We start from the raw sequence: 14,524 nt of genomic DNA on the forward strand, positions 1-14,524 counted from the left end.
TTCTACTTTCTCTTTGACAGGAAAATCGGCAAAAATGTGGTTTAATCACAAATCGAGAGAAAACAAAAAAGTCACGTTGGCTTCAACCCATTTTTACCCATTTGTTAACTAAATATAGCCACAGCATCCACGCAAATCAACTTTGAAGGCCAATATTTTTTGCCAAGTCTAAAAACATTTCATTTTATCCAAAAGCATTTAAATTTTACAATACAACCACTATTCGCGAGTTATAAAGGGGTTAACCTTGGCTTCAACGATGTTAAATTTTCAATTATATTGCCCATATACACTTTTATACAGGCAAAATGTGCCTCATAGAAATAATGGTTTAGACCCCAAGTATGTTTGGACGAAATGTGTTTCAGACAATGTGGAGTCGATTTATCAATGTCCGTCTATCTGGCAGGTGTGCACGATAACTCTCGAACGGATGAACCGGTTTGGTCCAAAATTTGGCTTTCCCAATATTTTGCCCAAACTTAGTTTAAGTTCGAAGATGGGTTATATCGGTCCACTCCTTCCGATACCTCCCCCACAAAAGTTTGGAAATGGTCGGAAAATTTGTGCGCACGATAACTCTTAAAGGAAGTAATCGATTTGGTCCATACTTTGAACATCGTGAAATTTTTACCAGACTTAGAAGAGGTACCTCCCACACAAAATTTCGAAAAACATCAGTTTAGGACCTGTTCACGAATCGCTTTGATTTTTGTTATAGCAACTTGCATTCACTGCCTCCCATATAACGGTAGAAGCTTCCTCAAGGGCAAGTCCATACTTCCTGAGAAAATAGCCTAAAAGGCGCAAAAAAGCCCTATGACACCGGGTGTAGTGGTTGGAGCGCAAGATAACTCACGAACGGATCTGCCGATGGGGTCCAAAATTTGGCCTTAGTAATATTTTGTCCAAACATAGTTTAAGTTCGAAGATAAGCCATATCGGTCCACTCCTTCAGGTACCCCCCCCCCCCACAAAAATGTTCGGAAAAATTGTTCGTACGGTAACTTTTGATGGGAGTAGCCGAATTGGTCCAAACTTTACACGTCCTAATATATCTACCAGATATAGATCAGGTTCAAATATGGACTCTATTTGTCCACTTCATCCAGTACGTCCCAAATAAAATTTCGGATAAGTTCACATTAAGACCTGCTATCGAATCACTTTGATTTTTGTTGAAGCAACTTGGTAAAAGTTTTTTCAGGAGCAAATCCAAAATTTCTTTTAAAACCTTCTAAATACATACGTTTTTTGTAAAAAAAATTTTCAATATACACAGGCTGAGGGTATATCTCTGTCGGCCAAGCCGACTGATACTTTTTTACTTGTTCTTTTGCTTTTCGCTTGCTACGTTGGTTAACAACAACAAAGCACGAAACACACGCGTTTTACGCATACACATCTCAAAACTTCTGCGTCTCCTATTACACCATGCACACAGCTCTTTATCATAAACCAGCATACCGTAGCTGAGAGAGCCCTGTTGTTACTCTCTTTGACAAAAATCCTTTCCACCCATAAAAAATATGTTCTAACATAAAAAATATAAAATTGAGATATGTTACATGTCCAAACATATTTCTAACATATATTTTTCTGCGTGTACTAAAATTGGTCTTGGCTTTAGTGTTTTGCAAGAATGTTTTACGGTATGAGGACAGAAACCCCTAATTAAAATACCCCTAAAAATCTGGCTCGCTGTTAATGTGTAAGGGTGAGATACGGCTGATTTACTTAAATAAAAATAAATATTGATTAAAATTGGTATTAGTATAACAACATTTTCAGTGTTCGCCATTTCCATGTTAAATATTGTTTATTTGTTGTTTATATCCTTATCCTCCGCACACGAAGTAGCGGGCACTTTGCTAGTATAATTATATTCAAAACTCGGCTCATATTTAGGCCACATATGGATAAATATGGATATTTCTAACTTAGCTGCCTTTTTACAGAACATTTGCTCCATAGACCGAACGAAGAAAAGATCTCCAATCCTGCCTGTTTGCTGCTGTATTTTCCCAACATTGGATATGGAGTTTTCTGATGTCTTTTCTTTTCCAGCATAATATTGAATAAGTCACATGAGAGACTGTCTCCTTGTCTGAAACCTCTTTTGGTAGTAAACTCTTCGGAGAGGTTCTTTCCTATTTTAACTGAGGATCGAGTATCAGTTAAGGTCATTCGACAAATCCGAATGAGCTTTGCGGGGATACCAAATTCACACATGGCTTAGAATACCTTTGAACGAAGGGTGCTGTCGCAGCCTGGTTTATAATCGCCAAAAAGCATGCATAGGGTCTTCTCAATGGTGGTTTTGCCAGGTCTGAAGCCGCATTGGTATGGCCCAATTATTTCGTTAACCATAGGCTTTAGTCATTCGCACAATATCCCTGACACTATCTTGTGTCCCTATAGTTAGAGCATACAGTATTATCTCTTTTCTTGTGGACAGGACACAGGATGCTCAGCTTCCAATCGTCGGGTACGCGTTCTTCCTGCCAGATAGTGCTAACTAGCTGATGCATACACCTCAGCGTGTGAACAGCTCGGTCGGTAAGCCATCGGCTCCAGCTGACTTATTATTCTTCGTCCTTTTTATTGCTGTACTTACCTCATCTTGCATGGGTGGTATGCATTCAATACCATCTTCAGCATTTGGTATAGCCCCACATATAACGGTACCTCCCGCTTTTCGGTATTTTGAGGATTTAACCACATTTGTTGACCGAACTCTCTGTAATTTGACATTTGAAGTTCCCTGTGGTCACAAAACATATCCGCCAAAATAATTCAATATATGTGTGTGTAGATGAGTTTAGATAACTTTTTTTTTATTTTTTACTTGTTCTTGCTGAAAAGATGTTTTTCATCTCTCCTTTTCTCCCGATACCTCTCCCCTGCACTACGCGTTGCTGCTGATTGTAGAGTAAACCTATATGCCGCATTTTTCTCTTCGGCAGCAACACGACACTCCTGGTCATACCAAGGATTCCTTGGCTGAGGTCTCTGGTATCCAAGTATGGATTCTGCGGCTGTTTGCATGGAGTGGGCAATATTTTGCCATTATGCTGATATGTTATCGGGACGAGGAGCGATTTCATTTAGCAATTGGGTTAGTTGAGTGAAATATGCTGTGGTTATCTTTGTGTTTGCAGCATGTCCGATGTTCAACTTTCGTCCAACCTCCGTGTTGTCTTTATTTGCTACGTTTAATCTGGTACGTACCTTTGCTGCAACAAGGTGGTGGTCCTATACTATGTTTGCACCTCGGAATGATCGTACATCCAACACGCTCGATGAATGTATTCCATCTATCACAACGTGATCAATTTGATTTATAATTCTTTTGCCTGGATAATGGAAGGTGAGAATACAGTCAGCTCTTAGCTTAATTTTCCTGCTTAGCTTATTTCTTCACTAGGCCGCTTATTTCTTGGTATCACACATGGAAGCGTAAAATTCATGGGCGCTATAAACATAATTATTTCAATATATCAAATAAAATTCAATTTTTTAATATGAATTGTTCGTAAATAATTAGTACCGAACATAAAAATTACAGCCAAATTTTCAGATTGATATCAAATTGAATGTCGAAACGAATTGTCTAAAATGAAGCCAGGCAAAGAATTCAAAAATCCACAATTTTCAACTTTGTGGTCTGAAGCCTCGCTTCGTTGTGGCATTTCCTATTAAAAACAGTACAATTTCACTTTTGCGCTTCGCGGAAAAAATAAGCAACAAAATTCCACTGCTAACTACTATGTTTTCTTTTTGCCGCTGCCAAGTCTATCAGCATTATTCCGTGGTCAGATGTTTCACTATGGAGACTGAATTTCGCGAGTGTTGGCCAAAGATATACTCCTTTCCAATTTTGGCATTAAAGTCGCCTAGAATAATTTTAATGTCATGGGCAGGACAGAGGTCCTGTGTTTCTTCTAAGCCCTCTTAGAATATATCTTTGGTCTGTTCGTCCCTGTCTTCGGTTGGAGCAGGAGCGCAGATAAAGCTAATGTTGAAGAATGTTGCTTTTACCCGTATTGTAGTAAGTCTTTCATTCACTGGGGTAAAGCCCGAGACAAGATGTATAAACCTCCGTCCAACTACAAATCCGTAACCAAACACATGCATTATGTCATCGCACCTACAATACAGTACGTCATCTCTAGGTGTTGTTGTGACACCTTTCCCAATCCATCATATTTCTTGTATGGCAGTAATGTCGGCGGAAAATTCCAGGTGCAGATTTGCGGGGGTGGTCAACTTAAGAGGGAAAAGTGTCACAACAGCACCTAAGGGGACGCACTGTAATACAGCCGCTATGACATAAAGCATGAGTTTGGTTGCGGTTTTATAGTTAGTCGGAGGTTAAAACATTTGGTCTCCAGTCCCACCCCGGTGCATAAAAGCTAAATTTTTCAAAATCAGTCCTATTTGCGCCCATGTTCCCACCGAAGATGAGCAGGCCAAAAATATATTTTACGAGCGCAGAGCTGTTTAAGACTGGAGGTGACATGTTAGAACTATCTGGCAGGAAGAGCGCGTACCCGACGATTGGAATCTGAGCATCCTGCGCTCTGTACACAACAATGGAGATAAGAATTCGAAATGTTCTGCAAAAATTTCGCTCAAAAAATTTTAGGTACGGCTCTCATTGACAACTTATAAATTTTGTCGCGTTTTCATAGTCATTTTTTACATTTACCCCCGTTTGCTCAGAAAAAACCGTGTTTTTGTATGTTCTGTGACGAATATACAAAAATAAAATATAGTATTTTTCTGAACAAAAACAGGGTAAATGCAGAAAACGACCACGAAAACGGGACAAAATCGATTAGTTGTCAATAAGAGCCGTACCTACAATTTTTTGAACGAAATTTTTGCAAAAAATTTCGAAGCTTAAAAACGTCATCTTGTGGTACTTTTACAGCGGATCTTAAAATAAAGGACGAAAAGGACAGTGAAGGAAGCGAGTTAGAAGGTCGAAGTGCTCTACGAAAATAATTCTCATTCGATTTGACTGCAGACGTGTCATCTCAAAAATATGCTAAATCAACAGTGAACAAAGATATAATGCTAATTCCTGATGGTTTACAGGGTCTCTAGCAAAAAATTCATCACGCCATAACGCGGTAGTTTACACCCGCGGATGTGTTTTTCGGGGTTCTTAATATACTCACCAAGAGGAATTCTTTCCCAAGAGGAATTTTCCGTGCCCCAGACTTTGACCTCTATTTTGTTGCACAGTGATATTTACCTTGAGAAAAATCCTGCAAAAGACCTAAGAAATGCAGATCGAACTATACTCTACATACTATGGGTGGGGATATATTCCCATATCTTAATTGTTTTAACACCTACACCAACCACTGTAAATTTGAGATTTTCTACTTTCAATGTCAGACTTTCATTTTGGATTGTCACTTATAGAATCAGAGATATGCACATAAAAAAAAAAAAACGTTCCGACGATTCGATTAAAATTGTAACCTGTAGCGTGATTACATCATATTCCCATACTCGTATGTTAAGGAGGGACTACGACCAATATTTCTATGTTTTACAAACGGTTGAGCAAAAAGGTATTATTACATTGTATTATGACCCACATCATATTTTTGTAATTCGTCTACCCTGGTAAATCTTGTATCTATGCCCTGTATGAATCGTTTTTTCTTCTCTCTTACTTAACAAAACCCCTTACAGTTCGAATTTGCAAAGGAAAAAAGGCAAACAGCAAAAATAACAACCATTCATGAACAATGCGAATGACAACACAAAAGTCATGTAACCGGAGGAGAATTCTCGGTCAGAATCAACAGTAAAACGTTAACAAATTGATAATACCGTTACACAAATGAATACTCAATAAAAATATTAAAGGAAAGGTTTACGGTTTTTTATTGCATTTTATTTGGTTATTGCCATTTTTTCGTTATCCGAATTCGTATATGGCACAGAATCAGGCACACAAATGAATAATAACAATAAGATTTTACGATGAATGAATTATTTAAATATAACTATAACTGCATGTGTAATTTCGTATGCGAAATGGTACATGTGTAAACGCACACATAAATACAAGCGATTTGTAAGTTTGTTGCCAAATGTTTTTCTTTAATTAAATATTGAATTTTATATTGGTCATTTGGATTTTTTGTTTACTCCAACTACAACAACTACATCGTTAACAATGAGGCAATAACAGTATTAAAGAGGCTATTAACAGTATTGTACATGAAATCGTCTAATTTAAACAAATAAATAGCCGAAAACAAAATGTAGGAGTTAGGGTATAAAGTTATTATACCCTATACCACAATGTGGAAAAGGGTATTATAAGTTTGTTTTGGTAAAAATTCATGTAACACCGCGAAATATTCGTCGGAGACCCCCAATGTGGTATACCAATCTTCATATCTCGACGAGATAAAGCGATTTTCAGATGTGTGTCCGTCCGTCCGTCTGTCCATGTAAACACACTCCAGGCCGCAATTATGCACCGATCGTCACGAAAATTTGTATGGAGGTCGGGTTCAGATCAGAATAGATCCCTATTCTTATTGGTGGTGATCGTGAAATATTTAGGGTGAAATGGACCAAAAACATAATATTTATCCAATTTTCTAGCGGCTCTGTATGTCTCAATAATAGTCCGATCAACGCGTAATTTTAAATAAGGTAAGAGTATATCACAAAGGAGAAGCTAGTAATTTGAGATGGCGATCGGATAATATTTAGAGGGCTAAATGGACCAAAACTTTTGTGTGAAAATTGTGACAATTTTTAATATACAGCTTATATCTTAATTCCTGGAAGTGACATTCCCGACAAGTGAGATATACTTGAAAATGGAACGCTTGGCCTTTCAATTGATGCCAATTATGTTGGTGTGCATGATCAGATAACAGAGTTACAGCCTAATATTTCCGTTATTTGTTTGTAGTGTAATAATAAACTCGCTAGAAGTCGCAATTATACATCAATAGTCACGAAATTTTGCACCGGGTAAGAGTATAGGTCGAAAAAGATGCCTACAATTTTGAATGATGATCTGATATTCTTTAACAGGTGAAATGGACCATTACTTTTGTATGAAAAATATAAAAATTTTATTTTTGGTCGATATTTTAATTCCTTGAGGACATATATATTTCACAAAGTAGCCTACATATGGGAAAAAACTACTGGCTTTTCCTCTGTAGTAAATTGCAATAAAGTGTTTGCTAGATAACGGGCCTACTGCCTAATATATAATGGGTTCTGTGTAGAGAACCACATTTTTATCCCATGTTACATATTGTCTCTCCAAAAGTTTATGTAACACCACGAAATATTTGGCCTAGACCCCTTATTTGGTATGCCAAAATTCATATCTCGACGAGATAAAGCGATTTAGCGATGTGTGTCCGTACATTAAAAATTGTAAACAAGCTTAAGGCCGCAATTATGGACCGAATTTAATGAATTTTTTAAGGAGTTTGGGTTCGGGCCAGAATGGAAATCATTAGTGTTTGATCGTGAAATGTTCAGGGGATGAAATGGTCCAAAAACAAAACCAATTTTGTAGCGGCTCTGTAGGTCAAAATAATAACCCGCAAAATTTTAAACAAAGTTTGAGTTTATGATGAAGAAGAAGCGTACAAACCAACGTGAAGATCAGATAATACTTAGCGGATTAAATGGACTGAAACTTTTGTGTGAAATTGGTAAAAATTTCAACAACGTATAGGCTAAACAACGGAAGTAGTAGTACTACATAAGTGGGTTTCATTACATTTTAGTTTGTGTGAACTAAATCTTCCTTTCCTGCTACAAAAATGTATCCCATGGTCGGCTCCGTCCGACTATAGACTTTTCTTACTTGTTTTTAATATTATTTTAACGTAAGTATGTGCATTAGGGTTATGATTTTTTACAACCTCATATCCCTGTATGATATTATTGAAATCGGTTCAGATTATAGCCCCCATATACCTGTTCGTCCATTTTCGTGTATTTTATCCACGAAACCGAGAAATAAGCCTTGACAGCCATGGCGGTAAATACTTTACTGAAGCGCAATTAATTATTATAAAACCATACACATATGCTTTTATTAAACACTATCAAAGTGCCCGCTACCTCGCATCAAAAAACAGACGGGAAGAAATACATTTGACATACAAATAGTTTCCAAAAATTGTACGGACGTTGCTGTACAGCAGAGACATGTTAAAAAAAAAACTAAATATACAAAATAATAAAGGGAGAATACTCGTATGAAGAATAAAGCATTCAAAACACTCATAATTGTATTCCATATTAGATTCCAGTCCATTATATGGTAAAAAATAAATTTATTTTGGAATTTGAAAAAAATTGAAAAAATTTTGCGAGCACATCTTCGATTGTTGGTATAGAGGTTAAGAAAACAGTTATGGTTTCAAATCCGTTCGCTTTCACAAAATTGGACGATGCGCAAAAGTTATAGCGGTTTTTATTCTCATATATAAAACAGCCTGTGTGGATTGAAATACTTAAAAAAATTATGTATTTAGGGGGTTTTCAAAATTTTGAGCGTATGAACCGACAAAAATATGGATAGGATTAAAGTTGAAAAATTTGCGGAGATATCGATAGAGTTATTTTTCCCCATTTTTTTCTCCCATCGGACGCCTCCCCAGGTGTTGGATAGGAGAACGCTCACCAGATATGGAGGGTACCGCAAAAATAAAATATGCGGGGCGAACCAAAAATAAAAAAGGAAAAAAGGCAGCGTCTGAACAAAGGATTGGCGGCAGCAAACAGCGCCTGAACTCCAGGAGGAGCGGCTGAATGAAAGAAGGAAAACTACAAACCCTTTAGAAGGCAATGGGAAACCACTAAAGTAACAACCCTAGATGAAATATGAACTTTTTATAAAAACATTGAAGAGTTGTTGAAACTAACAAAGCCCCATGAAATTACTATTGTACAAGGTGATTTTAACTCAAAAATTGGCAGTGGGATTGTTCCCGGTATAACAGGGTCGTATGGACTAGGAGAACGAAATGAAAGAGGGGACCGCTTGATTCAGATTCAAAGTGACACACACGATGTTCAGCCTTCCAGCGAGAAGATTATACACCTGGGAATCGCCACAAGATAGACCAGGAAACATCGTACGCAATCAAATAGATTACATATTTATAAATCGGCGCTTTAGCTCGTCGGTAGCAAAAACCTCAACATATCCTGGGGCAGATGTCCCATCAGATCATATACTTCCAATAATGAAGCTTAAGATAAAACTATCTACTACCAAGAAAAGGACTCAGAAAAAGCTAAACACAGAACTGCTAGGAGATCCACGAATTAAAGCGAGTATAAAAGAGAAGATAAACGAAGAACTATCTAATGTTGATAGAAAAGATAAACGAAGAAGGATGACAAATGAAATACTACAATTAATGGAAGAGCGACGCAAATATAAAAATCAAAATTACGAATTGTATCACAACATTAATAAGGAAATATAAGCCGAAATCCGAATTGCCAAAAATAAACAACTAAATTTGCAGTGTCAAGAAATCGAAAAGCTTCAGAGTCTACACGATGACTTCAATTTACATAAAAAACTAAAGGAAGCAGCGGGAGTGTATAGGAAAAGACATCCAAATGTCTTATACAATAGTAACGACAAACCAATATTATCAATAGAAGAGAAGAAGAAAGTCTGGAAAGAATATTTTCAACAACTGTTCACAGATAATAGCCGATCAGACAGCAGCGAAGAGGTGCAATTGCAACATTCTGGAACCCCTATAACGAGAAGTGAAATAGAGTCCGCTATAGCATCACTTAAGGACAAAAAATCGCAGGGACCTGATGAGATTCCATCAGAAATATTAAAACTTATAGACTCTAACAATATTGAGCTACTAACAATACTTTTTAATACGATTTATGAAACAGGAATATATCCTCAAGATTGGCTAAAATCCACATTTGTAACCATACCCAAGAAAAGCTACGCCAAATCATGCAATGACTACAGACGAAAAAGTCTAATGAGTCATGCTTTAAAAATATTTCTTAGGATAATACACAAGAAAATTTATCCAAAATGCGAAAAATACATGGGCATATCACAATTTGGGTTTAAAGAAGGTATGGGTACTCGTGAAGCCTTACTTTCCCTGCAAATTATAATTCAAAAATGCCGAGAAGTACAGAAAGATGTTTTCATATGCTTTGTTGACTATGAGAAAGCATTTGATACAGTGCAACACGACAAACTAATTGATATCCTTATCTCAATTGGGATTGACAGTAAAGAAGTCCGATGTATCAAAAATCTGTACTGGTATCAATCCGCACAAGTTACTATTGACGGAGTCAACACAGAACCTATCCTAATATCAAGAGGCGTCAGACAAGGGTGTACAGTCTGTCGCAAAAGTTAGTATACACCGTTGAAACCAAAATGTATTAGGGATAAATATCACTAAAACTTATTGAAAACAACAGACAAATAGTTTTATATGATAGACAAGAAGGTTGTCTTCCGTAATAACAATTAAAAGTGCACAATATTTGCATACATTAGCAAATGTACGGTTCGAATCCCAAAAAGACCAAAGTTTATGTCGCAAAAATTAGTATACAACGGAGAATGCTCGTGGAACTGTGTAAAAATTTCTTGATATTTTTGAACAAAATGAAACTAAATCTGTATTTAAGATCATCAAGAGGATATTAATTGCTTTTAATGGCAGTTATAGTACTTATAATGACAAGTCCAACGTACACTAGATCGTAAAACCCATAAAAATTGGTCATCTACAAATACAACAAATGTAGCGACAAAATTCCGGGTGTTATGTCCTGTTTATGAATTTTAAAGTCATGAAAAGCTCAGAAAAGCTCTATAGTTTCAATATGGGGTGATATTGATCGAGTATTGCTTGTTCTTGAATTTCTTGAAGGAAACCCATACTTTTGAGGCCATTGTCCATTTGAAACATGTAATAATCCTTAATTCTTACACATAAGGACTTTCCTTTTCTCACAAATCTTGCCCCTTTTCATATTCCCACTAAAAGTAAATAGTAGGAGAACCTCAAGGTCCATTTTAAGCCCTACAGTTATACTGTCCTACCGGCCTTTTAGCAGTATCGGACATTCTTCTCGTGTCCTTAGTGCCTAATGTACTACTAATGTCTAATGAACTACTTCTAACTGATCCATTTAGTTGTATTTTGGTCCTAAGTGAAGCGAAGACAGCTTTTCAGAACGTTTTTGCACAATCCATGCGTTATAACAGCAGAGAAAGCTCTGTATTAAAATTTTAAATTAGCTATCATATCCTTCTGGGGTGGTGGAGTAACACTGTAGGGCTTACACCAGAACTTGAGGTTCTCCTGCTATTTATTTTTGGTGGGAATGTAAAAAGGGACATAATTTGTGAGAAAATTAACTGAAAAGGAAAGTCCTTATGTGTAAGGATTAATGATTATTTCATGTTTCAAAAGGACAACAGCTTCAAAAGTATGGGTTTCCTTCAAGAAATTCCCGTTTCTTCAAAAATGACAAGTAGAAACTCACCAAGATCACCCCATATTGAAACTTTAGAGCTTTTCTGAACATTTCATGGCTTTAAAATTCATAAACAGGACATAACACCTGGAATTCTGTCGCTACAGTTGTTGTATTTGTAGATGACCAATTTTTCTGGATTTTACGATCTAGTGTACGTTGGACTTGTCATTATAAGTACTATAACTGTCATTAAAACCAATTAATATACTCTTCATGATCTTAAGTACAGATTTAGTTTCATTTTTACATTTGCTAATGTATGCACATATTGCGCACTTTTAATTGTTATTACCGAACACGACCTTCGTGTCTCTCAAATAAAACTAATTGTTTGTTGTTTTCAATAAGTTATTGTGCTTTTTATCCCTAATACATTTTGGTTCCAATGGTGTATACTAACATTTGCGACAGACTGTATATTGCTGTTTAATATATATCAATCAATAAAATTTCAAAAGGTATACTCATTGGTGGTAGATACATCAATAACATACGATACGCTGATGATACTACAATACTAGCAAATAGTATCTCAAGTCTGCAAGAATTAATGGACAAATTGGTGACATGCAGCAACCAATATGGACTAAATATAAACACAAGAAAAACAAAATATATGGTTGTGAGCAGGAAGAATAGCCACAGCAATATTTCCCTTAAAATATAAAATTTCTCAATCGAAAGAGTCCAAAACATTAAATATCTCGGAATAACATTAAATGACGAATGGGATTGCTCCAAGGAAATAAGAAGGCGTATTGAAATTGCTAGAGACTCGTTTTTCAAATACAAGAGAGTTCTGTCCAGCCATGATATAAATCTTCAAACTAAATGTAGATTTATAAATGTATATATATGGTCAACCTTACTATACGCTATGGGGGCATGGACAATAAAATCATTAGACGTGAAGAAATTAGAATCCTTCAAAATGTGGATCTACCGCCGAATTTTAAAAATACCATGGACTGCCTTAGTTTCAAACAATGAAGTGCTTCGAAAAATGAATCGAAATAGAGAGCTAATGATAAAGATCAAAAGACGAAAAACTGCCTACCTTGGACATATCATGAGGAATTCAAAATACAAACTCTTGCAGGATATCATAAAATTAAGAATAGAAGGAAAAACTCCTAAAGGCCGAAAGGAATTGAGTTGGATTGCGAATATTCAAGAGTGGGCTGGAATACGAGACGTGGGACACCTATTTAGTGCTGCCAGAAGCAGAGACATATTTGCCGATATTGTGAAAAATCTATGAATTTATTTGATTTTTTTATTTAAAATCCATTGTTTCTTTGTAATTGTAATGGTGGCCAACATTCGTATGACGAATAGGCAAATAAAGAAGAAGGGCTTTTTAACATACTAGCCTACGAAAAACATAATATCACTGCAAACAGGGCCACTAAGAAAACCTTCGGAAAAAATGTCCAAAGGATCCCCGAAAAAACCGTTAACCACACAAAAATGTTGAACATTGGATTGGATAAATAGGGCTCAAATTAGAACATAAACTAAGTTTCAACAATATTTAGAGATCCAAAGTCTGGACCAAATCGGTTGCTACGTCTATGACATATCGCGCGTACCATTTTAGCAAACATTTTCGAACTTTGTGGGGGAGGTACCGGAAGGAGTGGACCGATATAACCCATCTTCGAACTTAAACTAAGTTTGGACAAAATATTACGAAAGCCAAATTTTCTACCGAATCGGTTCATCCGTTTGAGATTTATCGTGCGCTCCAGCCAGACAGACAGAGGAACGGACATGGCAAAATCAACTCCAAATTGTCTGAAACACATTTCGTCCAAACATACTTGGGGTCTAAAACCATTATTTCGATGAGGCACATTTTGTTCGTATGAAAGTGTATATACACGCAAAAAAACGGCCTCTCTAACATATGTCCCAAACATATTTTGCAGCAAACATATATATGTTTGCAACAGTCCCAAACATAATATATGTTTGGGTGGAAACAAATATATGTTTGGGTGCAATCATATATATGTTTGGGTGCAAAGATATTTATGTTTGGGTGCAAAGATATATATGTTTGGGTGCAAACAAAGATATGTTTGGGTGGAAACAATTTTATGTTTGGGTGAAAACATTTTATATGTTTGGGTGCAAAAAAATACAAACCCAAAAGGCACAAAAAAAAAAAACACATGCACCAGTGGGCGCTTACTGAGAGCAAGGGAGCGTAAAATTCAATGTAAAACACTTTAAAATGTGTGCTCACTTGCTCTCAGTAAGAGCTCACTGGCTATCTCTATAGTATACACACGAATGTTGTGGTTTTTTATTGAAAGGCAAAAGAACAACAAACACATAGGTACATACAAAATTCCAAAGAAATACATAAAACACTTTAATAAAAGAAAAACTGATTGAAATAATTTGTAAATAGTCACACTTTTAAAAAGGAAAAAATATATAGAAACGTAGTTGAACACTTCTCCTTAGTTGTGAAATAAAACAAATTGTCCTCATAGTTGAAATCATCAGCGGGGAATCGGCATCTAGAATCAAATGATTATGTAATGTAATAAATAAATATGGATATGCCTTATTTCAAATATACATAAGTATGTATGTAATTACCAATATTAAATGCGATTTCTTCCTTGTCCAATAAAATATTTCCATTCACCTTATTGATTCAATTATAAAATTTCCAATTATAAAATGTATTGGGCATTTAATTTACTAAAAAGCACAATTTCTTTAAGAAACACACAAAACATCGATTTATTCACTCACTTTACCGTCTTGACTCTACAAAGGCAACTAAAACACTGAAGAAAGAAAAAAATATAATTCATATCATTTCTTCATTTCTTCCTCGCCAGCTAAGTTGGTTAACAACAACAAAACAAGAAACACACGAGTTTGACGCATACATGCCACCAAAGCCCCCTTCTTCGCTTCTACGTCTTCTACT

This window comes from Musca autumnalis, unplaced genomic scaffold, assembly GCF_047663935.1.
Source record: "Musca autumnalis isolate F117 unplaced genomic scaffold, ASM4766393v1 scaffold_5, whole genome shotgun sequence".
Classification (NCBI taxonomy): domain Eukaryota; kingdom Metazoa; phylum Arthropoda; class Insecta; order Diptera; family Muscidae; genus Musca; species Musca autumnalis.